Consider the following 6,141-nt stretch of genomic DNA (forward strand, 5'->3'; position numbering starts at 1 on the left):
CCTAACCAAGCTAAATTATGTAAGTCCAAGTAGCACTTACCACCACATGTACTGATACATCCAATTGTTATGTGTTTATCCCATAGTCACCATTAAATTTATGTTGAAAGAACTTCCATTTAGCAAGTTCATTAATATCTTACAAATCTTATGAATTTTTTTATAAGCCAACCTGTGTCTATATCAATCTTGAAAGCCTGCTACTATAGACATAGAAGGAGGACATGAATAGAACTAGATCAAATAGGTGAAAGGGGAGTGTACTTCCTCTCAATAAGAGTAAACAAGTGAGCTGAAGATAGCAAAGTATTCATTGCTATGTAACTAGTCAACCTGCATACAATTTCTAAGGAGCACTACCCCTAGAGCTAAACCCTATAGGTTTCAACAAGATGTTACTATTTGAAATAGACCTCAAAACTTAGTAAGACTGTAATAATCTCAATAAGACTGTAAAAACACTTGTGAGTGAAGATCTGAAGTATGTTGAGTCAGGTTTGAGTCAAATAGCATCATCTAAGAGTCATCAGTGTCCGACAAGGCCAGGTGAGTGTCATAACCCGTCAGCCAGCTGAGGGTGTGGAAGAATAGAGTTAGTCTTTTTGGATTGAGAAGAAGCTATTTTGGGTCTAGTTTGACAGTTCGAAGTGAGTCTAAGTCAGTCAAACAGTTTGTGGGCTAAAGAATATCTAACAAAGTCAGCTAGAAGATAGTTAATGTCGGTTTAGGGATTATAAGGCTGAATCTTTGTGAGACTTAAGGTTTTCAAAGGTTTTTAAGCGTTAGAGGATACATAAGTGGAAAGATCTAAGTCAGATCAATCAGCTGAACCAGATTGAACTCGAGCAGTTATCATAGCTAAAGGTCAGCTAAAGTGAGGTAAGAGATTATAGTGTTCGATCTTTATAGGATCTCAAGTGTTTAAAGGTTTGTGAGTGTCAAAGGACACAGAGATAAGGAGATCTGAATCACTTGAGTCAACAGAATCAATTTAGTCAGACCACCTGAGTCAGATAAGAGCCCAGTAGAGGAAAACTGATATATTTAGTAGGGTCCTAGAGCTAGAGACTTGAGGATTGAAGATTGTTGGTTATGGAGGAAAATCTGAAGGTCTGAAGGACAAAACTCTGACATAGGTCGGCAGTAGCTGATCAGATTACAGCTAGGTAGAGGTTAATTGAGAGACTTAGGGTCAATTTAGGTTAGCAGGTTGTCAGAGAAGGTCAGCTAAGAAGATAGGGTTGAAGATCAGGGTTGTTCTGATTCATATATGACCTAAGAAGACCTTTTAGAGGATCAACTGATTCAAGTTGAGGAGGCTAAGGTGTCGAAATGATTAACAGAGATTCCGAGGATAGTTGTAAATCTGCTATCTGCCCTAGGCTAAGCAATGTATAAAATGATCATGGCCAGAACGAACCCATGTTCATAACCATGTGTATTCATAGTTTAAAGCAACACTTTTTCATTTTTCTTAAGTACTTACCATGCAGAACAATTAAAACAAAGCTTTGATCCAGCAATAATCAAAGCTAAAACACATCACGATGACCATGAATATAGTTCCATAGATTAGTTTAATCACTTGCAAAATCCCAGCTTATCTAGGTATGAAAAATAGTGTTTTTCTTAAGTACTTGTGTACCTAGGGAGAAGAACCCCCTACAAAGATAAGGGTGAGAGACATCATGTAATGCTCAATAAGAAGGCAAATAGGCTAAGTGAGTTAAAGAACCCACCTCCATTCTAATATATGGGTCATGATTTGACTAAGGCAGAGCAGAGGAGTCTTCCATCTTCACAGCAGCAGCAGAGGTGCTGCAAACATTACTGCCACCACCATCCCTTGTAAGATTATGATGAACAATTGTGTATAAAGGTGCAGCAACCCATAGGTAGTAGGTGCCACAAAAACATAACTGCCCGCCACCATCCCTTGTAGGGTTATGATGAACATTCATGTACAGAGGCGCGATAGAGTCACAACAACCCATAGGTCCAATGTGAAAGAGTTGCAGAAGTAAAGAACCCTAGTAAAGTAGGCTATCATGCAATTTGTGCCATTACACGTGTCATATGAGCACATATGGAGTGTGTGTGTGTGTATCAAATTCTCCCTCTCTCCCTTTCGGTTTATAAACTACCACGAAACTACAAAGAATGGCAATAGGATAAAAGAATTCCAATGTCAATATATAAAATGAGGAGTATATAGTGTCAATAAGAAAAGAAGGTGGCATCACCATCGCCCTTATAGGATAAAAGAATTCCAATGTCAATATATAAAATGAGGAGTATATAGTGTCAATAAGAAAAGAAGGTGGCATCACCATCGCCCTTATGATACATAATGGAACATATTATGACATCTTAGCTATGCTAGAATTTGTGTCCCTACTCTTTAGAAAATACAAGGGTACTCTTCTACAAGATTTCATATGTTTGATACAAGAACTACACCAATGGGTATGTCCTTGTTCATGACAAGGCATTATACACACATCGGTCCTTGTAAAACAGGTTGGTGTAAAAACATATTCTCATTTTGACTCGAACCTAGCACTCTTAGGAACATAAAATACATGTGTTTGCATGTAAGGTAAGGCTTCCCCTTGGACTCTCTATCAACAAAATATGGACATGTATAAGAGGGGAGGTCTTTAACATGGACTTCGTAGTTCCTAACATGTGAGTCCTCCCCATGTGAGTCCACCTTGAAAATTTTGTGCACAACTTCCTACACGACAGTGACTTCTTCCACAATAGCTTTGAGACATACTAACTTGTTTATGTTTCTTGCCACCTCTTCTAAAATGCTTGTGTGATACTTGAATCTTATGTCATTCCTACTTGTCCCTAATGTATTGGTACTTCCCCCATAGTTTGGATTATTTTTGGGTGCCTCTAGTGCATGCACCATCTCATTTAATGTTGTTTGCCACCCTTTAGGAGCTTCAAACACTCCTCCTCTACCAAGTTTGTCCTCCCCACCGCAATTGGTCATGGGTTTGGCGGTGATCCTGTCTTTGGGTCAATGTTGTAATCTACCATCATGCAATGAAGTACGTGCTCTCAGAAAAACCACATCTAGTGTCTATGTACGGCTCTCGGGTGCTTTCGAAAGCCCTCGAATGATGGTGATGGCACCCCACTTTCACAGCCATCAATAGTTTTGTTGCACCTCTTCCTTCTATGTGATGTGCCCATGTAGCCCCCATGTTGCTTCTAAGTGGTGTTCATCTTATCGCCCAGAAAGCTTCATTCACCTCAGATTCTATGACCAATCATTTGCATTGTTTGGCTTCACCTCTTCTGTCCATGTGATGTGCTCATGCAACTCACATTGCTCCTAAGTGGTATTCGTCTTAGTGCCCAGAAAGCTTCATTCACCTCTTCCTTCCATGTGATGTGCACATGCAGCCCACGTTGCTCCTAAGCGATGTTCATCTTATTTCCCAAAAAGCTTTATTCACCTCTGATTCTATGACTTCAACATTTTATTGTCTGCCATTGGTTCTTTCATTTGCATTGGTACATCCTCAAATAATTGAATCTTCCTAGAGTGACCAGCATGGTTTTGATCTCGAACATGATAATTGTATTGTGGATGGTGAGAAGAGTTGAATTCAACATCAGTTTACCCACTGAGGCATACCTCTTATGCTTAGCGATCTCTTTATCCCCACATAGTGGTCCAAGAGCTTTATATATGGATGTGCCAAATGTAACCTTATTTATTGTTCAGACCACTTGTGAACTAGGGTTGGCTCATTTTTGTAGATTTTTGAAGTTTAGCTTAGAACCATGGTTCTTCCCCTACAAATAGGAATTATTTTGTACTATGAAGCACAACATTGGCCAAGTCGCTCGTGCATGCATTATATAGTGTTATCTTTTTTTGGAACCTTTCACTCCATGCTTGCTCTTTAAAAGGTTTGTCCAAGGAGTGCAAGGATCATTTAAACTTCTCTCTATAGCCATCATTACATCTCCCCAACGTGTGATCTTAACCTCCCACCAACTAAACCAAGAGACCATAGCTAGCAGATCCTTGTCTCTTACATTCCCCAAACACCACCACTGCCTTATGCGCAAGTCCTCAGCTTGCGCTAATTCCATAGACTCGGTTGTATGCCATTTTTTGCACATTTTTCTATGCTCCATTAGTGAGGAATTAAGAACATACTTGGTTGTATGTCCAATCATGCTTTGATCCCAATAGAAAAGACACGAATGCTCTCTTCCATCCATGACCATGTCCTTGCATCCATTTACACTTCTCAGGCCACATTTTAGTTGGCTTGCATGTCGTCTACCACCCATAAATCCAGGAAAGTTTGCTTTCTCGAACCCATTTCTCTCCATGACCTCATTGAGATAGTTCCAAAAAAGACATTGTGTGTCCATGTCCTCTTCCTTCATCTCGCACGTGGCAAGAAGTCCTACATACTGCACAAAGACAAACATGTGAGGGCAATAGTACAAGAGCTCATTTTGTTTCCCAAATAATTAATTGTACCCACTCACCTTCGATCATATACATGGCATGCCCATAGACAAATGGATTAACTGTCTCTGTCCTTCTTGTGTGATCGAATTGAACCTATGCCCTTTGGAGGTCTCCATTTCCTATGCGTCTCATTCTATTCACAAGCAAGGGGGAACGTACGGGTTCGGTAGGATTATAATTTTTTTGGGATGCAAGAGGTGGGCAGGATTAGATTTTTTGAAAATTATGTATGTGTATGTGTACACACACACACACAAAATTAAATTAAATAAGAGAAAAAACTTAATTATTTTTTTAAATAAAGAAAAAGAATAAGAAAAATATAGGAGTAAATTAAAAGAAAAATAAAGTAAAAAAGGAGAAAAATATTAAGGTCCCACGTCAGCATAAATTGTGATCTAAGTCGAAGCCCAATTGCGATCCCAGTTTCTTTAGCCCTATCCAAATTTTTCAATCATGTGATTCAACAAAACTGAATCATGATCTACCTAAGAAGTTAAATCTCACAATTCATTCCCTGAATCACGATCCAAGATGGATCCATTAATCACCAACTAATGAGGCAGTTGAATCATGATCCAACTAAATCATAATGCAAGAAGCCTGATCGTGCGATCCCACTTCCCTGATGATTCAACATCTTCAATCGTCGATCTCACTTCTCAGATGTGATCCGACCTCACCGATCCCATATCTTTGAATGTCAATCCTACTTCTCAAATCACGATTCGACCTCACCAATCCATGCATCTTTGATCGTTGATCTACTTCTTAAATTGCGATCCAACCTCACCAATCTCACATGTGCGATCATCTCAATCCCACTTCTCAAATCATAATTTAACTCCTTCGATTCCATCCGATTGCTACCGAATTCGACTTTACTTTTTGAGATCGTTGATTCGACTCGAGTGTCACATCAGCACGATCACTGTATATAGCAACAGTGTCGAACTCACCCAATAGTGAAGATACCAAAGACAAAGAAGGAGAAGTGTTGCTAAAACACCAAACCCTTCTCATAAAATTCCTAAAAAAGAGAGATCTACTCAAAAGAGATAAGAAACGAGTAAAAATTAGAGCTAGAGACCCGCCAAGCCTCAAGGGGGAAGAACAATACTGCAATATGTGAAAGCCTAAAAGACATAACCCCAAGGAGTTCTGCTCTAGTTGGAAGGATCTAATGAAAAGAACCAATGTAAATTTCCTCAAATTAGATCTTGAGATAGTCAAAGTGTTAGCCCAGGAACATTGATAGCCAAAGTGTTAGCCCATGCCCTCAAAATAGATCCTAAGATAGCCGAAGTGTTAGCCTATGATATAGTTTTAGTGGAATCCAGAAAGACTTAAGTTTGGATGGAGAAGATGAAACAAGGCCATAAAGGAAGGGAGAGTCAAGAAGAGGCTAAGCCTTCCAACCTGATGTAACCAGTGATTAGGAAGATAGACTCTAAACAAGTCCCTTCTCGATTCAAGAACTACAAAATGGAAAGTAGAAAGTTGTATGCCCTACCACCAAAAAGGGAAAGACCGGAGGAACTAAGAGTGTCCTATGAGGGACTAGAAGATGCAAAATAAGTAGATTTAGCATTGCTTCCTAGGGAGGAACCCAAATTGGTTTGGATAGTTAA

This window comes from Cibotium barometz, chromosome 15 (genome assembly GCF_041138505.1).
Source record: "Cibotium barometz isolate CiBa-2024 chromosome 15, ASM4113850v1, whole genome shotgun sequence".
Classification (NCBI taxonomy): domain Eukaryota; kingdom Viridiplantae; phylum Streptophyta; class Polypodiopsida; order Cyatheales; family Cibotiaceae; genus Cibotium; species Cibotium barometz.